General features: G+C 43.4%; 1 protein-coding gene across 5 annotated transcripts in view; it reads left to right on the forward strand.

Annotated features, from left to right (window-relative positions):
* Positions 1-296: 296 nt before the first annotated feature.
* The window catches only part of CPT1A (carnitine palmitoyltransferase 1A), a 90,050-nt gene continuing 67,562 nt past the window's right edge, over positions 297-22,784 (forward strand). For 2 of the 5 annotated variants that reach the window (XM_073347045.2, XM_073347044.2), the window contains exon 1: positions 20,167-20,315. The gene's annotated coding sequence lies outside the window, so the exon portion shown is untranslated. Of the gene's footprint in view, positions 376-20,161; positions 20,316-22,784 lie in introns of those variants that run through there. The other 3 variants (XM_073347046.2, XM_078853148.1, XM_073347047.2) reach the window with 3 other exon arrangements.

Raw genomic sequence — 22,784 nt, forward strand, 5'->3', positions numbered from 1 at the left:
ATCATATTGGAAATGACTCTTCAGCAAGGTACTGAACACACTGGCTAACATGTCTGTTCAATTTAACACCTATGGCCAATTCTTTTTCAAAAATAGCCTAATGTTAGGCTCCTACATTCACATTTAGGTTCCTATATAGGTGGTGTCATAAACATACAGCTAAGGGTAGCCTAGAATTCCTCCTTACCTGTAAGGGGTTAAGAAGCTCAAACAACCTGCTTGGCACCTGACCAAAAGGACCAATGGGGAAAGAAGATACTTTCAAATCTGGGGGGAAGGCTTTGTTTGTGCTCTTTGTTGTATATTCTCTGGGGAAGCAGAGAAGCATCGGGTCAGAAAACTCCTCCTAAAATGAGTCTCAATATTGCAAAAAGAGTAAGTAAATAAGGCAAGGCACGTTAGATTATCTTTTGTCTTTAGCTTGTAAATTTTCCCTATGTTTAGAGGGAGGTTTGTCCCTGTTTTTTTTCTTTTTTAGTAACTTTAAAGCTTTACCCAGAGGGAAATCCTCTGTGTTTTGAATCTGATTACCCTGTAAAGTTACCTTCCATCCTGATTTTACAGAGGTGCTTCTTTTACTTTTTTTTTCTTTATAATAAAGTTCAGTTTTTTAAGAATCTGGTTTACCTATTTGGTTGGTAGATTATTCTCAAGCCTCTCCAGGAAAAGGGGTGAAGGGGTTTGGGGGGATATTTTAGGGAAATAGGAACTCCAAGTGGTCCTTTTCCTGAATCTTTGTTTAACTCACTTGGTGGTGGCAGCAGTACCCATCCAAGGACAAGGAAGGATTTGTGCCTTGGAGAAGTTTTTAACCTAAGCTGGTAGAAATAAGCTTCAGGGGTCTTTCATGTGGGTCCCCACATCTGTACTCTAGAGTTCAGAGTGGGGAGGGAACCTCGACAGGTGGCCTGGTGCTTTATGCCCTTCAATTCCCATTAAGGTCAGCAATTTTGAAAAGAAGATCACTTATTTAGGAGCCTAAATATGGATGTAGCAGCCTATTTTAGGTTACTTTTATAACATCATGGGTCAAGATTTCTTTTTAAGTTGAGTAACGTCTAATAGGTTGCATAGGTTTACTTTCTTCAGGGTCACTTTCAGATGCTTGTAACTGTCAAAATTTTACCTTTTCAGGCTATATAGGACTCATGATTTAAAGCAATTTAGTTTCAATTTCCTAGGAAGTCCACTTAAAATCGATCACTGTGAAGAGCCTAACATTTTCCCATAAATATCAGGCACTGATCACACAGAAGAATGCCTTCCTCTTTTAAATCATACTAGGAGAAACATTGCTCCAGACATAAGAATATAAGATTGGCCATACTGGGTCAGACCAAAGGTCCATCCAGCCCAGTATCCTGTCTGCCAACAGTGGCCAATGCCAGGTGCCCCAGAGGGAGTGAACCTAACAGGTAATGATCAAGTGATCTCTCCTGCCATCCATCTCAACCCTCTGACAAACAGAAGCTAGGGACACCATTCCTTACCAGACCTAGCTATGGAATTCATTCAGAGCCAAATATAATTAATTATAATCTTAGACAACTTTGTGAAATGGGAATATTGCATTTTCCTATGACTTATACATTTTAAATCTTTCTCAGAAGTATTATCTGTATATAGGTGCCATTTGAGCCCACTGACTGACTGACTCAATTTCTTAATGTTCCTAGAATAAGATGTTTTTCATTCACGGCAATGTTCAGATTCGTTGGCACTACATGCTTTAATAATTCCATATGCTGATGACAGTCTAAAGTTAGCCAATTTTTCCCTTGGTGTTTCATTAAATTTAAAAAAACGCGTGCATGATGTGTGATATTATCCTAATTGCTAAGCAGGGCATTTGTGCAGTCCCTAAAAGCCATTATCTCCACTAACATAAGCCTTGAGAGCAATTTGTATGAGCAATAAAAGTAGAAGGAAACAAGAATGCAGATCACATGGCTTTGGAAGACTACCCCCTTGTCAGAAACTTTTTATTTAAAAAACAAAAATCACTTGTGAAAACGTTTTCTCTAAAGCTCATCTGTTTGCACTAAACATTCTACAAAATCATTATAAACTATCAGAAAATGCTTTTACAAATTTTGTTATCATTTGTGGTTGCATTCACCTTTCCTTATCTGTTTTTGGATCTTTATTAACCACATGCTTTTTAGACATTCTGGGCAAAATTTGTCCTTGGTGAAAAACCACAGAAGTCAGTGGAATAACACAGGGGGTGAATTTGACACTGTCTGTTCAGCCACAGTGTGCTTATGGACAAAGTCCACTGACAACATATAACATTTGTAAAAAGTCCACCAACTGCTTAATAATCATTTGTAAACTGGCTCAGTTTTCATTGCACATCTTAAAAGGGGCTGAAGTCTGTAGTTCAGTTTTTATTTTCTTTTGGTTGTAGCAAATATTTTGACTAGCCAAGGTCTTAATAAACACACAAACCAGAATAATAAACCTCTCAGCATCTGTAAATCCTCACTGAGCCAGTTAAACAGAATTAAATACTTCAATTTCTGCTAAAAATCTGAAAAATAATATTTTTTTTAGGTGCTTGCCTTTAGACTCAAAATACTCTATATTGATACATTTTGGTCAAGATTACTGCAAACCTCACCACTCTCTTCTCCAAGTGCAAACATACTTTCTCAGTCTTGTTTTTTCTAATATAAATACATAAAATGGTGTACATATAAAGATGCTAAATTATACATATTAAAAAATAACCCCCTACAATTTCCTTCTGGGGAGGGAAGGGAGGAAAGAAAGAAAGAAAGAACTAGATGTGACAGGTGCTAGTCAAATTGCCTACTGCACTTCTGGCAGATACTCAGATACTATGGTGATGTGCATAAGACTCTGAATAGAACAAAATAGAATAGACTTAACTGGAACATGAAAAATAAATTATGAATCTTGTGATTTTTCAGCTTTTAAAATATTGCTGAACATTTTTTATGTTCAAGAACATGTATTTGTTAATGTCCAGAATTTGCTATTGATGTTGCAGTCAGTATCTGAAGCAAAAAGGGAAATGCAAAACAAAATTAATCAGTGAATTCAAAGGCAATTATTAAACCAAAACCTTTTTGTTTGTTTGGGGTTTTTTTTGGGGGGTGGGGGGTTAAGGTTAAAAATTCATAAGGAATAAATGAGGCCCCAATCCTGCAGCTTGTTTCATGCAGGCAGATCCTGGTACCAATCTGAGGCTACAGAGTGTCATTGACGTCAGTGGAAATTTATGTGAGCACAGAGATCTGGCCACACAGTAATTTGCAGGATTGGGGCTGTAAGCAAATAAGTACCTCAGCTGTAAAGCTCTAGTAATCAAGGAATCAGGACCAGGTTAGAAGAAAACTAATGAGGAAATCTTTCAATCCATTCCCACAGAGGAATCTAATTATATTCAGTACAAATCTCATGCTGCCTACTATAGCAAATTCAGTGTGAAATTGGGGAAAGATTTACCACCCCACCCACCCAAAAAAGTAGTAAAACTGCCACAGCATGCTTTTCCACAGGCTCTGCTTACCCTGGGCCTGAACTGAAGCCCATTAAAGTCAGTGGAAAGACTCCCACTGATTTCAATGGGTTTTGGCTCAGGCACCATTAATTAAATGGGTCAGACAGCATGGATACCCATTATGAACAATTATTATTAATTATTGTTATTAGTTTTACATTAGCAGCGACAGGCCCAAATAGCCAATGAAGTCCTCTTGTCTTTGATGGTATAGAAACACATAGTAAGTCAGTTCTTGGCCCCAGTGAGCTTACCTTTTAAATACACAAGGCAGACAAAGGGTGGGAGGAGAAACAGAGGCACAGTGGTGAAGTGATTTGCCTAAGGTCATACAGTTGATCAGTGGCAGATCCCAAAGTAGAATCCAGGTCTCCCAAGTCCCCGCGCTCTATCCATTAGACCATGCTGCTTCCATTTTTGCCTTTTATTATTGTGTGTGTGAAAAATAAGTTTGTTTAATTAAAGAAATGGCAATGAGTTCTGGTCTACAGTGAAAACCAAAAATAATTAGCTCAGCAATATCCTTTTTATTGAGAACCACATCACAGGCACTTTAAGATTCTACTTTTCTACAGGAGCTACTGGCCTCTCCTCTCCTGTCTACTATAAAGCATGTTAGTTAAATTCTGAATCACCCTTGTCTTGCATGACTGGAAGTATGTTTATCACAGGACTCAAGAAAGTCAAATTCCAAGATTTTCCCATGAGCCCCTGAACTTTCTTTTAGAAACTCTAAAGGCAGTGGGTTGAAAGAGACAGTCAAAAACAAGACAAAGGGGTTATAATGCCACTTGTCCCTTGAAATGAGGATTCTAGTGTTTCCTGCCATCCTGCAAGTGTGTGAAGATTCCACCCCTGGAAAAATAGCATAGCAGCATCTGTTCTACGGTAAGACAAGGCTGCACACTGAAATTTGCTGTCAGTGAAATTTCAAGCTTAAAACCTAGTTTTTGCAAGTGTTCATGTTAGTAAAGTTCAAACCATTGAATGCACATTGAAAGCAAGCAAAAAAGGGTTGTGAACATGGTTGAATTAGTTAGATTGTAAATTCTTTGGGAGCAGGGACTAGCATATTTATACAGCACCGAGTACAGTGCAGGCTGGTTGCTGACTGGGGCCTCTGAGCACTATCATCTGAGAACTACTGTAAGGCAAATAATAGATAATACTAATAAACTTGTTTTAGAACTCAAAGAAATATTCACAAATAATTTGCACTATCCGCTCAGCTCTTGGTACATGGCACACAGTTCAACATTCTGAATCTATCCACTAGATGGCGATGACATAGAATCATAGACATGTAGGGCTGGAAGGGACCTCAAGAAGTCATCAATCCCTGCACTGAGGCAGGACCATGTAAACCTAGATCATCCCTGCCAGGTGTTTGTCCAATATGTTCTTTAAAAAACCTCCAAAAACGGGGATTCCACAACATCCCTTGAAAGCCTATTCCAGAGCTTAATTACCCTTATAAATTAGAAAGTTCCTAATATCTAAGGTAAAACTCCCTTGCTGCAGATTAAGCCCATTACTTCTTGTCCTAACTTCAGTGGACACAGAGAACAACTGATCACAGTCCTCTCTATAACAGCCCTTATCATATTTGAAGAGTATCATGTCCCTGCTCAGTCATCTTTTCTCAAGACTAACCATACCCAGCCTTTTTTTTTTTTTAAGCCATTCCTCATAGGTCAGGTTTTCTAAACCTTTTGTCATTTTGTTGCTTTTCTCTGGACTCTCTCTAAATTGTTCACATATTTCTTCAAGTGAGGCACTCAGAACTGGACATAGTACTCTAGCTGAGGTCTCATCAGTGCTAAGTAGAGCAGGACAATTACCTCCCATGTCTTACATATGACGCTCTTGTCAATGTACCCCAGAATATTAGCCTTTTTCACAACTGCATCACATCGTTGACCCATATTCAATTTGAGATCCACTATAATCCCCAGATCCTTTTCAGCAGTCCTACCATCTAGCCAATTATTCCCTGTTTTGTAGCTGTGCATTTGATTTGTTTCCTTCCTAAGAATAATACTTTGCATTTGACCTTCTTGAAATTTCCTTTTGGTAATTTCAGACCAATTCTCCAATTTGTTGAGATCATTTTGAAAGTGCTTCCAACCCCTCCCAGCTTGATGTCACTGCAAATTTTATAAGCATACTCTCCACTCCAAGTCATTAATGAAAATATTGACTAGTACTGGACCCAAGACTGACCCCTGTAGAACCCCACTAGATACAGCCTCCCAGTTTGACAACAAACCATTGATAACTACTCTTTGAGTATAGTCGTTCAATCTTTTGTGTACCCACCTCATCTAGACCACATTTGCCTAGTGTGCTTATGAGAATGTCATATGAGACTGTGCTAAAGCCTTACTAAAAATCAAATAATCACATCCACTGCTTCCCCCCATCCACTAGGCCAGTCACTCTGTCAAAGAAGGAAATTAGAGTTGGTTTGACATGATTTGTCCTTGGCAAATCCAGATTGGCTATTTCTTATAACCTGTTATCCTCTAGGTGCTTACGCTTGACGGTTTAATAATTTGTTCCAGTAATCCAAGTTAGCTAACTTCTATAATTTCCTGCATCCTCTTTGTTCCCTTTGTATTATATTTGCCCTTCTCCAGACCTTTGGGACCTCACTTGTTTGCCATGAGTTCTTGAAGATAATTGCTAATGGTTCCAAGATTGCTTCAACTGATTCCTTAAGTACCCTAGGATGAATTTCATTTGGTTCTGCTGACTAGAATACATTTAACTTATGTAAATATTTTTAACCTATTTTTTCTCCATTTTTGGCTTGCGTTCCTTCCCCTTGTTGTTGATAATTAGCTGTGTTGAGTAACTGGTTACCATTAACTTCCTTAGTGAAGACTGAAGCAAAACAGGCAAAACCTTATCCTTTTTGATGTAATCAGTTATTAGCTCTCCTTCCCAGCTAAGTAGAGGACCTGCACTTTCCTTTTTATTTCTCTTGCTCCTAATGTATTCATAGAACCTCTTCTTATTGCCTTTTATAGCCCTTGCTAAGTATAACTCTTGTTGTGCGTTAGCATTTCTGATTTTTATCTCGACATGCTTGTGCTATTCTTTACTACTACTTAGCAATTCATCCATGTTTCCACTTTACGTGAGATTCCGTCTTGATTTTCAGGTCATTAAAGAGTTCCTACTGGAGCCATATTGGCCTCTTACTATTCTTCCTATCTTTCCTTCACAACAGGATAGTTTGAAGTTGTGCCTTTAATGTTGTCTCCTTGAGAAACCGCCTGTTCTCCTGAACTCCTTTTCTCATATGCTTTCTTCCCATGGGATCTTACCTACCAGTCTTCTGACCTTGTTAGTCTGCTTTTTTTGAAGTCCATTGTCCTTATTCTGCTGCTCTCACTCCTTTCTTTCCTTAAAATCATTAAATCATCATTTCATGATCACTTTCACCCAGGCTGCCTTCAACCTTCAGATTCTCAACAAATTCTTCCCTGTTGGTCAGAATCAAATCTAAAATGGCTGCCCGCCCTGGTTACTTCCTCCACCTTCTGAAACAAAATGTTGTCCCCCATACATGCCAAAAATGTAATGGAAATTTTGAGTTTTGCCATTTTTTTTTACATATGTCTAGGTTGTTAAAGTTCCCCATTATTAACAGGTCTTGTGTTTTGGATATTTCTGTTACTTGTTCTAGAAATGCCTCATCCACCTCCTCTTCCTGATCTGGTGATCTTAGACAAGGACCTATAGACCTTACATGATGCCAACCTTTCTCCCCCCACTTTTATCTTTACCCATAGACTTTCAACTGGTCTGCTTCTCCCCTCCTTCTGGTCTTCATGTGTGTCCCCCCCTAACATCTAGACCTCTGTTAAGGTCACCTTTCTTTATACTTACCTGTGGGTTTTTATCACCTGCCCCCTTTGAATCTAGTTTAAAACCCTCCTCACTATGTTGGGAAGTTGATGTGTGAAGATAATCTTGTCCTTCTTAGTCAGGTGGACCCCATCCCTTCCCAGTGGACCACCTTCCTGGAACATCATACTGTGGTCAAGGAAGCTAAAGTGATCCATCTGCTCAGCCATGCAGTCATCTCCATGATGCATGTGTCACTGCCTGGGCCTGGGCCCTGAACTGGAATGGTGAATGAGAACACAGCCTATGCCCCCAGTACCTTCATTTCTACTTCCATGTACTCAGGTCATGCCGAGCAGTATCATTAGTGTCCACATGAATGAGCAGTATGGGATAGTGATCAGAGAGACAGATGAGCCTTTGCAACCTTTATGTAACATCTCTGATGCAGGCTCCAGGCTGGGAGCACACCTCCCAGGACATCTTGGCAGATGGATTCCTCTAGAAGGGAGTCCCCGAGCACCAGCATCCTACACCTTTTTCTTGAGTGCAGTAGCTGTGAACCTCCCAGCCTTGAGGGCACGGGTCATCTCTTCTTCCTTTGCCATTAGGGTCTGCTTCTCACCTCCTGTTGCCAGTACAGCATACTGGTTCTTCACCTTGGTGGACAGGGCCCTGTGTGGAGCACTGTCTACTGCCAGAGATGGCCAGCAGCCAGACTCCTTCCTATAGAGCAGGTTCTCCTTCCTCTATGATGCCACTGTAGTAGGTTAGCATCCTCTGTTCCAGATGTTTCTACATGTGTCCTATTGATTAAGTCCTCACACAGCCAGACGCTACGCAGATAAGCCACCTCCTGCTGCAGCTCTCTTACCTGGTTCCTGAGGGACTCCCACAACAGACACCTCTCACCCCAGGTGGTTCCACTTGCCTTTCTTTCATCAGCTGTGACATGCAGGCCATGTTCCCAGTAAGTAAAGACCCGGACCTGGGTGGAAGCCTATAGGGTCAGGATACCTCTCTGGCAAGGGTCTATGGGTGCAGGCAGAGGAAGAGCTAGCAGTGGTGATGGAGACATGCTGTATTTACTCCCCATTGCAGGGTCTTCCTTATAGAGCAAGTTAAAGAAAGGAAAAAAACAACACACAACCCCGCCTTCCTTTGCTGGCAAACTCCCTTAGTCTCCCAGCTGCCTTTGTCTCATCAGCTACTTGGAGCCTGCATGCCTTTTAAAGCTGAGAAACAGCTGGGCCCCATAGACAGCTAGAAGGGTGACTCCTTTGCCTCTAATAATAATCACTGGCCTAAATGGATCAAAAATGGCACCACTTTCACTTCAAAGAGTCCTGCTAGAAACCTGGCACTACCTCACCTTACTGCAAGGCAACCTAGCCCAGAGTCAGCAAGCAAGCAAGCCGAGACATATACATCAGTATCTTATGCATCTATTGGCAAAGCAACTGCAGTATAATAAATTTTGACACTGATACTATGCATTAAGTATTAAAGAAAACTGTTATCAGTATTATGTGCATAAATATTAGGCTTTTGAGTGACAGCCCCAGAATGGTGGATTATTAGCAAAATGTTTCACATGTGGACATTATACATAGCTGTATTGCCCCAAAAGTTTCCAAGAATGCATTAAAATTCTACTCTTTCCTAACAATGGTCATGCACATTTTCAAGCTAAAAGGGTTTATTTCCCCCAAATCTTAGACAGGTACCAAGAATAAAGCTTGTAATAGATTGGTTGCAACATCAAGGCTTGGCAGAACTTGATTTTTATTTCATATCATTGTAATGGATTTTTATTTTTAAACATTTTTAAATTTTATTTTTATCAATTAAAATTTTTGCAGTGGTGGGAAATATGGTGGGGGGGGGGTCAGACAATGGAAGGGGTTCAGAATAATTATATAATGCCAGATGCTGAGATTCAAAAAGTTAAAGCTTTGTATCCATTCAAATATAAATTGTCAACATCACATGTCAAAATATACAAAATAAATATCCTTAAATCAATGCTAAAGTTCTCAAGTAGCATGTCTCTCTCTTTGCCTATCTGTACATGTGATGGGTTGGATCACAGAAACTGTCATCTGTTGTGCTTTGTCAACTGTCATCGGACTGTCATCTGTTGTGCTTTGCTACCTCTGAGTCTGTTTTCCCTGCCAACTTACAACTTCAGTGCCCTGCCTGGTTTGAGCCAGACACGCTTACCTGCTGCAAACACAGCCCCAGGTCTGAACCACATCCCCCAGCAGTTGCAGGCTTAACTGAAAACAGCTTAAGAAGTGTTCCTGTCTCTAACACTCAGATGCCCAGCTCTCAGTGGGATCCAAACCCCAAATTAATCTGTTTTACCCTGTATAAAGCTTATGCAGGATAAACTCATATATTGTTCACCCTTTGTAACACTGAAAGAGAGATATGCACAGCTGTTTGCCCCCCCCCAGGTATTAATACATACTCTAGGTTAATTAATAAGTAAAACGTGATTTTATAAAATACAAAAAGTAGGATTTAAGTGGTTCCAGATTTCCAGATGAAATCTCACCCTCAGAGATGTTCCAATAAGCTTCTATCACAGACTGGACTCCTTCCTAGTCTGGGCACAATCCTTTCCCCTGGTACAATCCTTGTTCCAGTTCAGGTGGTAGCTAGGGTATTTCTCATGATTGCAGCCTCCTTTGTTCTGTTCCATCGCCTTATATATCTTTTGCACAAGGCGGGAATCCTTTGTCCCTCTCTGGGTTCCCACCCGCACCCCTTCTAAATGGAAAAGCACCAGGTTAAAGATGCATGTCAGTACCAGGTGACATGGTCACATGTCCTGTGAGACCTCAAGCCTTCATTCCTCCCAGCCTGACTCACAGGAAGGCCTGCCTGCAAACAGAGCAATCCACAGTCAATTGTCCTTGTTGATGGGAGCCATCAAGATTCCAAACCACCATTAATGGCCCACGCTTTGCATAACTACAATAGGTCCTCAGAGTTATATTTCATTTCTAGTTTCAGACACAAGAATGATACATACATACAAATAGGATGACCGCACTCAGTAGATTATAAGCTTTGTAATGATACCTTACAAGAGACCTTTTGCATGAAACCTATTCCAGTTATATTATATTCACACTCATTAGCATATTTTCATAAAATCATATAGAGTGCAACATCACAGTACATTTCTATTATAGATGGAAATATTTTTTTCACTGGGATATGTGTGTGCGGTGAAATAGACATTCACCAACATTAACTGATTTAAAAATGGTTTCAGAGTAACAGCCGTGTTAGTCTGTATTCGTAAAAAGAAAAGGAGTACTTGTGGCACCTTAGAGACTAACCAATTTATTTGAGCATAAGCTTTCATGAGCTACAGCTCACTTCATCGGATGCATACTGTGGAAAGTGTAGAAGATCTTTTTATATACACACAAAGCATGAAAAAATACCTCCTCCCACCCCACTCTCCTGCTAGTAATAGCTTATCTAAAGTGACCACTCTCCTTACAATGTGTATGATAATCAAGGTGGGCCATTTCCAGCACAAATCCAGGGTTTACCAGCAGGAGAGTGGGTTTGTGTGTGTGTGTGGCGGGGGGGGGGGGTGAGAAAACCTGGATTTGTGCTGGAAATGGCCCAACTTGATTATCATACACATTGTAAGGAGAGTGATCACTTTAGATAAGCTATTACCAGCAGGAGAGTGGGGTGGGAGGAGGTATTTTTTCATGCTTTGTGTGTATATAAAAAGATCTTCTACACTTTCCACAGTATGCATCCAATGAAGTGAGCCGTAGCTCACGAAAGCTTATGCTCAAATAAATTGGTTAGTCTCTAAGGTGCCACAAGTACTCCTTTTCTTTTTGATTTAAAAATCTAATTCTTCCAAGCTTAGCTGTAGCTGTTGCTAATATGCAGGGGCAGGACTGTAGTTTTTATTTGTTCCCTTACCTTAGAAAGCCTTCAGCTGCAGACCTTCCTCTTAAAGTCTGGTCATCCTCCATTCTGCTAAATGACCTTAGGCACATGCTGTGCTGTGGAAGGTGCTGTCCTTCACACTCAGGACATGGCTCATATCCCAGCATCCAGTGTGACATTAGGGGCCCTGTGCTGCTAAATGTGCTACCTGAATGGATGACTGTGAACAGCAGGGGCATTGGAGATAAACATTTGAGGGAAGGGAGAGGGCACTAGGAAAGAATAAACAGCTGAGAAACAAAGCAATTAAGGAGAGAAATACAAGCTATGAAAATTTGGCTCTTTAGATTTCTTTAACCACCTACAATCTAGCTTTAGGCCTTGGAATGGAACAGGAACTGCAGTCACCTCAGTCAGTGATTTCTTGCTGACAAAGGAAAAGATCAAATGATCATGCTGATTGTCTTAGATCTATAGGGTGCTTTTGATGCCACTGCCAAAAGATGATGTTGATATGCCTGCAGGCTCTGGTAGAAATAGAGTGGCTTTGGGCTGGCTTTCCTCTTTTCTGTATGGAAGGATTCATGTAGTGCTGGATGTTCTAGTCTTGTACAAAAACTTTTTCATGTAGGGAAGTCACAATGTTCTATTGTCTCTGAACAGGAAGGGCAATGCGTATGGGAGGCAAGTAGGGGAGACAGTGAGTCAATGGGGGCAGTAGTGTCTCCATTATGCAGATAACATTTCATTTCAATGGGACTCAGGTGCCAAAATTGCTCAGGCACTTTTGAAAATCCCACTAAGCACCTATCTGCATCTTTAATCACTGCCCCCTACTGCAAAATGTGTCTGCCAACTTCCTTTGTGGACTTGTTTGCAGGGAACATATTGTACCTGTGCTCCAGGGCCTGCATGTGCTTACAATACATGTCTTGGCACAGTCTGAGGTGTCAGAACACAAACAGTAATCAATACCATGTGACTGGCCGTTCTCTCCAGGTAATTATACAACAGATGAGATCAGGTGGGGTGCTCAAGCTAGCAACTCTCAAAGGTAAATACCCGGGTACTGGGAGTAGGATGTTCACAGTGAAGAATCCTTGGGTCAGATCCTCAGCTGCTGTAAACTGGCATAGTTCCATTGAAATCAATGGAATTATGTGGCTTTATACCAGCAGAAGATCTGGCTCTTGATTCATGGAAGTCCTATGGCCTGTGTTATACAGGAGGTCAGACTAGATGATCACAATGGTCCATTCTGGCCTTATCTATGAACTCTAGAATTAACTCCCCTGCTGGTTCAGCAGAACTTAAATTTGTTAGGCTTTGTCACATGGTTTGAAAGCTTTCTTTCAGAGGATGGATAGAGTGATGAGGAGGTATTGGGATGAGGAGATTGGAAGGGTGGTTAATTGTAGCCATTTGATCAATCAGAGGTTTTTATGCATTCTAAACTTAATATGCCTAAGCACTTGGAACATTGGAGAGGTGTATTTATTTTATTTAGATTTATAAACTACAAATAATACCAGTCACATGCTCTGAGTGATCTTTGTAATTCATGTCCACGATAACTTAAATGGATTGCCCACTTCAGAAAAATAAGTCATTAAAAGAAAATCTAAACAAATAGATTTCTAAAACAAACTTTAAGAAGTGGAGAGAATTATGGCACACTAAGAGCTGGCTCCTGTTTCCCTCTCCCTACTGCACTCAGGGATGCACATCAAAAACTGACTAACAAGTTTCCCTGCTAGATCTGGCAGTCATCAGGAAAGGTTGACTGTATAACAGACCAGATTAGCAGTGGTGCTCCTTTTATCAGGTGAAAGAAGCAGGAGTTAAAAGAGACAAATTCTACCCTTCTAAGTTTTGGGCAAGTCAGCATTATCTCCTTATTCTACCATATATTTAAGGTTTTAGGGAGGTGTCAAGTCAAGTAGAACTCCTCCCCTCTGCCAAGTATTGGTAAGGTGGTAGATTTGGTTACACTCTTATAAATACGAATGACAGTGGCTAAAATGGCTGACTCACTACCATTCTGGGTTGAAGAGACCTGGGAGAGAAGGGGGCTTGGGATCTATAAATACAGGGCTTTCTGCTTTCTCCAGTATTGCAGACCAGAGTATGGCAAAAGAGCCACTCCGAACAAGCCTCTGGCCTTTGTTGCTGGTATGTGTAGATCTTGGCTGCTATAAGTCACTTTTGAGTAGTTCTTGTAGTTAGTAGTATGCACAGTTTGCTGTTTTGTGAATAAATCAAATGCTCCTTTTGACCCAAAATCTTGTGTTTAGAACTTTCCTGATGTCACGGTTCTGTCCCTGTCACTGTACACAAAGACATGCGTGTATATGTATATGAAAAGGCATTAACACAAGTAGCCTAACAACCTATACAGAACGATTTAAACAGAACAATTTCAATGCCTCTGTCCCACATTCTTGAACAAGTGTTCCAGTTCAGTTATTACCAATCCATTTCCCCAGGGTATTATTGGTGGGAAAGTTGCTATGGGACACAGAGTTGCCAATGGTAACATCCTAACTATGAACTGGAATCCTCTGTTGCAACATAGAAGAGAAAGAAATGTGAAGAAGAACAAAATGCTCTTAGTTCTGTTTATAAGGAAATCACACTGCTATTTTGGCCAGCTAGCAAACTGGAAAAACATCTGTTCATAAAACTGACATTGAACCTAACAATGTAATTCTCTAGATGCCATAAAGTCTCATGTAATTCAGTCTCAGGTTACTCAAAGTGGAGTGTTTGTTCGTGCTTGACTTCTGAAAAACTGAGCAATGAGGTTAACTCAAGGAAACACATCAATGGCTAATTTTATGTGGTTCCTACCTGGAATGTTCAGATTTCCAGATAAGATGCATGCTGACAGTTTTTACAAGTGTCTCAGGCCATGTCTACACTACCACTTTTGTTGGTATAACTTATGTCGCTAAGGGGTCTGAAAAAACACCCCACCAAGGGACATAAGTTACACAGACAGAAGTGCTGGTGTGGACCACCACTCGTGGAGGTGGTTTTATTATGTCGATGAGAGCTCTCTGCTGCCGGCATAGAGCAGCTACACGAGCAACCTTACAGCAGCACAGCTGCATCGGTACACCTGTGCCTCTGTAAGCTTACCAGTGTGGACATGGTCTAAATGCTATTTTGTCCAGAGTAGACACAAGTAAATATAATGGAGGTCTTCCAGATACAGAAACAGTGTAAGAAAATTTAGAACAGGGAAGCCATACTGCACATAGGGTTGCCAGGTGTCTGGTTTTCGATCGGAATGCCTGGTCAAAAAGGGACCCTGGTGGCTCCCGTCAGCTAAAAGTCCAGTTGGCCGCAGTGGCTGGCTCTGCGCGGCTCCTGGAAGTGCCGGCATATCTCTCTAGCCCCAAGCGCTGGCTCCACAGCTCCCATCAGCCAGGAACCGCGGCCAATGGGAGCTGCGGAGGCGGCACCTGCAGACTACGAGCCAGAGGTATGTGCCAGCTGCTTCCCAGGAGCTGCCTGAGGTAAGCGCAGCCTGGATCCCACACCCCGAACCCCGCCCTGTGTCCCACCCCCTTGCCCCAGCTTGGAGACCCCTCCCGGACCCCAAACCTCTCATCCTTGGCCCCAGCCCAGAGCACACACCCCCTCCCATACCCCAGCTCCCTGCCCCAGCCTGGAGCCCACTCCCACGCTCTGAACCCCTTATCCCCAGCCGCAGCCCAGAGCCAGGGCAGTCCTTAGGCATACTGATAGACTCATAGATATTAAGGTCAGAAGGGACCATTATGATCATCTAGTCTGACCTCCTGCACAACGCAGGCCACAGAATCTCATCCACCCACTCCTGCAATAAACCTCTCACCTATGTCAGAGCTATTGAAGTCCTCAAATCATGGTTTAAAGACTTCAAAGTGCAGAGAATCCTCCAGCAAGTGACCCGTGCCGCATGCTACAGAGGAATGTGAAAAACCCCCAGGGCCTCTTCCAATCTGCCCTGGAGGAAAATTCCTTCCCAACCCCAAATATGGTGATCAGCTGAACCCTGAGCATGTGGGCAAGATTCACCAGCCAGATACCCAGGAAAGAATTCTCTGTAGTAATTCAGATCCCACCCCATCTAACATCCCATCACAGGCCATTGGGCCTATTTACCATGAATAGTCAAAGATCAATTAATTGCCAAAATTAGGCTATCCCATCATACCATCCCCTCCATAAACTTATCAAGCTTAGTCTTGAAGCCAGATATGTCTTTTGCCCCCACTGCTTCCCTTGGAAGTCTTTTCCAAAACTTCACTCCTCTGATGGTTAGAAACCTTCATCTAATTTCAAGTCTAAACTTCCCAATGGCCAGTTTATATCCATTTGTTCTTGTGTCCACATTGGTACTGAGCTTAAATAATTCCTCTCCCTCCCTGGTATTTATCCCGCTGATATATTTATAGAGAGCAATCGTATCTCCCCTCAGCCTTCTTTTGGTTAGGCTAAACAAGCCAAGTTCCTTGAATCTCCTTTCATAAGACAGGTTTTCCATTCCTCGGATCATCCTAGTAGCCTTCTCTGTACCTGTTCCAGTTTGAATTCATCCTTCTTAAACATGGGAGACCAGAACTGCACACAGTATTCCAGATGAGATCTCACCAGTGCCTTGTATAATGGTACTAACACCTCCTTATCTCTACTGGAAATACGTCACCTGATACATCCCAAGACTGCATTAGCTTTTTTCACAGCCATATCACATTGGCGGCTCAGAGTCATCCTATGGTCAACCAATACTCCAAGGTCCTTCTCCTTCTCCATTCCTTCTAATTGATGTGTCCCCAACTTATAACTAAAATTCTTGTTATTAATTCCTAAATGCATGACCTTACACTTCTCACTATTAAATTTCATCCTATTACTATTACTCCAGTTTACAAGGTCATCCAGATCCTCCTGTATGATATCCCGGTCCTTCTCTAAATTGGCAATACCTCCCAGCTTTGTATCATCCGCAAACTTTATTAGCACACTCCCACTTTTTGTGCAGAGGTCAGTAATAAAAAGATTGGTCCCAAAACCAATCCCTGAGGAACTCCACTGGTAACCTCCCTCCAGCCTGACAGTTCATCTTTCAGTATGACCCCTTTCAGTAGTCTCCTCTTTAACCAATTCCTTATCCACCTTTCAATTTTCATATTGATCCCCATCTTTTCCAATTTAACTAATAATTCCCCATGTGGCACTGTATCAAACGCTTTATTGAAATCTAGGTAAATTAGATCCACTGCGTTTCTTCTGTCTAAAAATTCTGTTACTTTCTCAAAGAAGGAGATCAGGTTGGTTTGGCACGATCTACCTTTTGTAAAACCATGTTGTATTTTGTCCCACTTACCATTGACCTCAATGTCCTTAGCTACTCTCTCCTTCAAAATTTTTTCCAAGACCTTGCATACTACAGATGTCAAACTAACAGGCCTGTAGTTACCCGGATCGCTTTTTTTTCCTTTCTTAAAAATAGGAACTATGTTAGCAATTCTCCAGTCATATGGTACAACCCCTGAGTTTACAGATTCATTAAAAATTCTTGCTAATGGGCTTGCAATTTCATGTGCCAATTCCTTTAATATTCTTGGATGAAGATTATCTGGGCCCCTCGATTTAGTCCCATTCAGCTGTTCGAGTTTTACTTCTACCTCAGGTGCCAAATTTCATAGTGCCCTAGGTAGCTGCATGCTGCGTATGCGGCGCTGGCTCCAGTGGCCATGCCTATCCCCCAGCCATTCCCCCTGCTCAGCCCCTGCCCTGCCCCCATTCGACCCCTTCCCCCAAACTCCCACCCTGCCTCACCTCTTCCCGCCCCTGCTCTGCCTGACACCCGCCCTGATTCCACCCCTTCCTCCAAACCCTCTCCGCAAGCGATGGGCCCACGGGATTAGCGGGGGTACTGGAGACGGCAGAAAGGGTCAGGCCCGCCCCTGCACTCACCAGCGGCGGGAAGCAGAGAGACTCGGCTCCAGGCCACTCCGCTCTGCCAGCGCCCAGCGGCATTGTTCTGCTTCCCCCTACCGCCACTGCTGAGGGTAGGAGTGGGCCTGACCCCTTCCTCCAAGCCCCCTCCCCCAAGCCTCCAGGCCCCCCATTAATCCCTTGTGCTGCCCTGGGCCTCCCTGCCCTGCTGCTGCCCCCCACAGCACATGCCCCTGCGGCCCTGCAGCCTTTGAGAGCGCTCCCCACCCCTCCGCGGAGGGGCCGGCCCCCCTGCAGAGGGGGTGCAGGTGCTCGGGCTGCGTAGGGCACCACCATAGGTAGGGACGTCCCTGCCCAGAGCCCACACCCCTAGCCAGAGCCCTCACCCTCTCCAGCCCCCCAATCCCTGCCCCAGCCCAATGAAAATGAGTGAGTGAGCGAGGGTGGGGGTGAATGAGCAATGGAGGAAGGGGGGATGGAGTGAGTGGGGGTGGGGCTGGGGAGAAGGGGCAGGTCTTCAGGGTAGGTGGTGGGGCAAGGGTGGTGTTTTCTGCAATCAGAAAGTTAGCAACCCTAACTGCACAGACAGCAGCCAAGGGAGTCTTGGAAAGGCAGGGGAAGCTTGTTTGGATGTGATTAATTTTAGGAGCGCCAAATGTGTTGAAATACACCAACAAGTTGTTTCAAACCACCTACTGCTAAGTGCAGTAATTTAGACCTTTTGCTGATCATTCAGATCTCATTAGCTTGCGAAGGTCAGATGGAAGAGTCCTATGGAGCCGGGCCCATCATATTTCTGCTGATCATGTTCATCACATCTTTAGAAATGAGAAATATGGCAGCTATAGAAAAGAAATCTGAAATGTCTTCATTGGGAAATGAAAGGCACTTCTAGCAGCACAGGACTCCTTAAGGCCATACTGCATGCCAGGACATGGGCCATATCCCAGATATGAAAGGCAGCATCACAGCATACTCTTAACTGGAGATAACAACTCATGGCCAATCTTTGAGGGGGAACACCTCCAGCAACACCCACTGTCATGCTGGGAGATGGCCCAGGCCAGGCTGTACTACAAAGGGTTTCACTTCAAGCAGTTTAGCATCTGTCTCATGTCTGATTGAGTTACTGGGAAATGCAACATGGCCAAGTTATGAGAGGCAGCAGCTCCAGTAATCCAGGGCAGGAGTGGCTGTAGTGTTAGTCAGGTGGGGAAAGTCAAGTTAGGTTTGCGTCTATGACTTTTCTGAGCCCATATAATGCAAAGCTTTTCAGGGAATACTTCATGTTTATCAGTTCTAGCTGAAGTAGGATCAGAGTTGTGACAAAGCAGACTCTCTTGCCTGGTGCTCTCTGATTTGGAACAGCTGGCATAGTTATTTGGCAGAGATGATAAATAACCACAGCATTTTCTTCCAGATGACATGCTTTGAAAGTTTGTTCCCTTCCACTTATGGATGGTATAGGAAAACATGCTGATTATGACCTGAGACATCTAGGAAGTCCTCCAACAAAACGAGAAGACCAGACTTGATGTATTTGATATTTCAAAGGTTTAAAAAAAATCAGAAGAAAAGCCTTAATACATGAATTCAGATTGATAGAATTACTTCCCTTACCACGAAAAAGAATGGCCATCCAGCTGTTATAAAATTCTAATCAAACAATATCACCCTTATTCAAACTGAAAAAGTTAACAGAGTTCAAACTTAAACTTTCAGTACTTTTAAATGAGAAAATATCTTAAATGTATTTTGCTGTATCTTGTGACAAAATGTAGATCCACTTTTTTGTAGTACTTTTATTATTTGGAATTATGTAAAGAACATGAAGTCTTTTTCCAGGAAGTGTGATATCTGCATATTTTCTTAAAATCCAATGGTTCTTTTTTGCAGTTCTTTGGGTGAATGGTATTGGATTTCAGGGTGATGTTACCAGCAAGGTTCTACATATCTTTCACCTGTGTTTTCCAATGTCATGTTTTTCACTCTTTCCAAGGAGTCCACAATGACAAATATTTGTTTCAAAGAAGCTATTGTCCTTCAGTGAGACTGACTGTATTTATCTTTTGCATTTTATCGTATGGGCCAGAGGCTATTTAATTTCTCTCCTTGTTATAATTCTGACAATGCTTTAACACTAAACAATGTAACCAAACAGATTCAGCATTATGTAATGAGGGTTTAATTCAGCAATGGTCTGAGTAGATACAACCCACATTGACTTCAGTGGAAGTTACACCTAGTTATGTGAGGGGACAGTTAAATCCAGTGTTTCTGCTTCATTCCTTATCATCTTCTCCTATTCTCTAAAATGATCCAGCCTAGCTTTTCTCAGGACTATTACTTTTTCTCCTTCACTATAAAGAAACCTCTATTCCTTATATCTTGGCTTTAGAGGCAGGAGCGATGGCCCCTGTATGAATTTCACACAGGATGATGGTTACCCTCCCACTTAGGTACTGTTCAGCAATAAGCAAATATCCATGGGAGGATTCCTGTATAAAAAGCAACGTGACTTGGTGAGGGGCCTTAGCATGAGCCCAGCTGTTCCCTGACCACTACAGAGCCTGTCCCCGCCTCTGCCTCACATCAGTCCCTTTTCACCAGAGACTTGCACACCCCCACCTTTCCAACAGCCCCCATTCTCCCTCCCCTGAGGGGACCCTTCCCCCCACGCTGCCCCCCCCCTCCACGCTTCCTCTTTTAGCCCCGCCCCACGTCACAACGTCGACCCCCTTCAGGGGCGAGCACTCAGCGCAGGGGAGGCGGGGGCTTCCTCCCTCCCTCCCCGCGCCTCTTCCCTGCCCCTCGAGGCCCCGCCCCTTTCCGGCGCCGCGAGCCTCTGGCCACTGCCACGCCCCCAGTCTGGCTGCTGGCGGGGGCTCAACCAATCGAGGCGCAGCCGGTAGCAGCGGCGCTCGCGCTGCTCCCTCAGTGCCTTGGCTGGGTGCGCGCGCGCGCGCGTGTGTGTGAGTGAGAGAGTGACCGGCCGGCCGGCGCGCGCGCCCTGTAGCTGTCTGTCTCCTCATCGTCGCCGCGAGCCCCGGTAAGGGACACCCCTCTGCGCAGGGACACGGCAGCGGCCGGGTGGTAGAGCTGCGCCCCATAGCAGGGGCCCCCTGGGAGAGGGAGGGGCTGAGGTCGCTCCCTAGCAGCGGGCTGCGGTGGGGTTGAATCCCGCCCTAGTAGTGGGGTCCCCATTAGCGAAGGGTTTAGGTTGGGCGTGGTGGCGCGGGGCGAGGGGCTGGGGGCTCCCCAGGCGGGGCTGGGGGTGGGTGAGCGAGCAGGGTCCCCGCATAGCAGAGGGGCTGGGTGGGTGAGGGGGGGGGGTGCCCTGTACGTTGCCCTCAGCTTGAGTGACTTCCAGAGCGGCATGTGCAGCTTTTCCTTGCGGTCAGCAACGCGGTTCCCTCCCCGCCCCCTTCTCCTGGCTGGGGGGAGTCCGGCCTCTTGGGGTCCTGGAAGCGACCCCCCCCCCCTACCCGCGCAAGTCTCCCGGGCACTCCGCCGTGCTCGCTGCGCGGCGCTCCCGCAGGGGTGGTTCCGCCGGTTGGCTCCCGGCACGGGCTCCCGCACTGAGGAATGAATGAAACGTCAGTCATTTTGCCTCACCCACCCAGAGCGCCTTCAAGGGAAAGGGTATCCAGCTGATTCTCTGTCAGTATTACTTTGCAGGCACCCCACGGCTCGGACCCACCGGGGCCAGCGTCCACCTCGTCTGAACCAGTGTTCATTCTCTGACTGAGCTCACTCTGGTTAAAAATGCCACAGTCTAAAATGAGGCCAAATGCAAAACAGTAACTGTGCTGCAGAGCCATTGTACAAAGAAATATCTATACATGAAAGTTAAAATAGTCAGGCCCTGAAAGTTGCGGAAATCTTTCATTTGTTGTGCTACAAAACACCCAGTTTCTGTGATCAAATACACAAAGTAAACGATATTCTGTAGCATCTTCTCTCTCCTTCTCTGTATGGTACAAGAAAGGGCGGGTGCATCACAAAAATGTGACTTTTTGCATCCGTTGACTGTATTTGTCTTGACTTCATTTTAGAACAGTGAAGCTGTAAATACAGGGAGAGGGGTGATGGTGGGATGGAGAAGGCTGTTTGAAGGTAAATAATATGTAATTCGTGGTTAGAATGTCCCCCAGTGTAACTTGTAGCTCTAGGAAAGTGGGATAGTGAGAGTGGATGTTGGCTAAAAAAAAAACCTTCACAATCAGCTATCACGAGCTGCTTTCCAAATTTTCATTAACTTTTCGTGGTCTGCCATGGCACTCTTTCCTGTGTTCAGGATGGTCAGCATGTTGGGTTGCTGTCATCCAGTAAGCAAGCTAATTATGCTGGAACTATAACATATTTGAAGTGGTAGTTGAGTGACTAAGACTTAACACTATCTCATACCTGTCAGTATTCTTAGCTAACATCTGAATATAGAAAACACCTGGAAGTGAGGCATGTCTCCTGATTTCATCAGGGAAGTTGACATAAAATACTACTCAAGATACTTAAAACCCTTCTCAATGCAGTCTGTACACGCTGTACAGCCTCTGGTGAATCTGCTGCACCAGAGGAAATTTTCCCCAAAAGGCAAGTGTAAGTATAGCCAAGTGCAAGAGATTTCAAGTCTTATAACTCAAATTCTTTTTCTACCTTGCAGCTGACTTGTACTTTACATGGTCAGTGAGTGTGTGTATGTATGTGAAATGTAATATATAATTTTGTTTTGCTTATTTGAAAGGCTAGATTTTGGAGTAAATTTTAACAGGAAAGATTACACTTTGCATCATGGTGTCTTTAAGAGTGCTAGGTCTAAGAATGGGGAATATCTTTAAACTCCTTTTATTACACTATTCTCTTCCCTAAGTGTCTGATTACTTGTCTTTCTAGATCTAAAAGTATATTTACTTTAATCAGCTTATTATACACCTTATTATACAGCCTGTAAATAATAATGGAAAGCAACTGCTCTCACTGATGTCAGTACTGTACAGCACTGTACTGTACTGAGGTTTCGTAGCTACCAGTCCTCAGACTGATGTTTCTGACTCTGTGGATACTGAAAATGATTGATTGAGATAATGCAATTTAAAACCACTACTACAAACATGTGACTAGTATAAATACAGAATGTCAACAGAGATCCAGAGAGTATATTTGTAAGCTGTTTATTAAAGTATTAAACTTCATAGTAGTGCCTTACATCTGTAGTTGGAGAGAGAATCAGATGCATTAGCTTGGGAATGGGACAGTCTGGGGAGGAAAGAGAGACCCGGAACCGAGAGGCGCAGACTCCAGTCCTGTTACAAGTTCCAAGCTCTGCAACAGGCTTGGCGTAGCTTGAAAGCTAACTACTAGTGCCTGAGCTTTCTAACTCATAAAATGTTGGGGAGCTACAGCTTTCACTTATGGACCTTTTCCTTAAATGAACAATTATGTTTAGAAAAACCCTTGGAAATCAGACTGAACATTTTTTTACCTACTATAAAGGCTATTACTACTGAAAACAATTAGA

Source organism: Lepidochelys kempii, chromosome 6 (genome assembly GCF_965140285.1).
Source record: "Lepidochelys kempii isolate rLepKem1 chromosome 6, rLepKem1.hap1, whole genome shotgun sequence".
Classification (NCBI taxonomy): Eukaryota; Metazoa; Chordata; order Testudines; family Cheloniidae; genus Lepidochelys; species Lepidochelys kempii.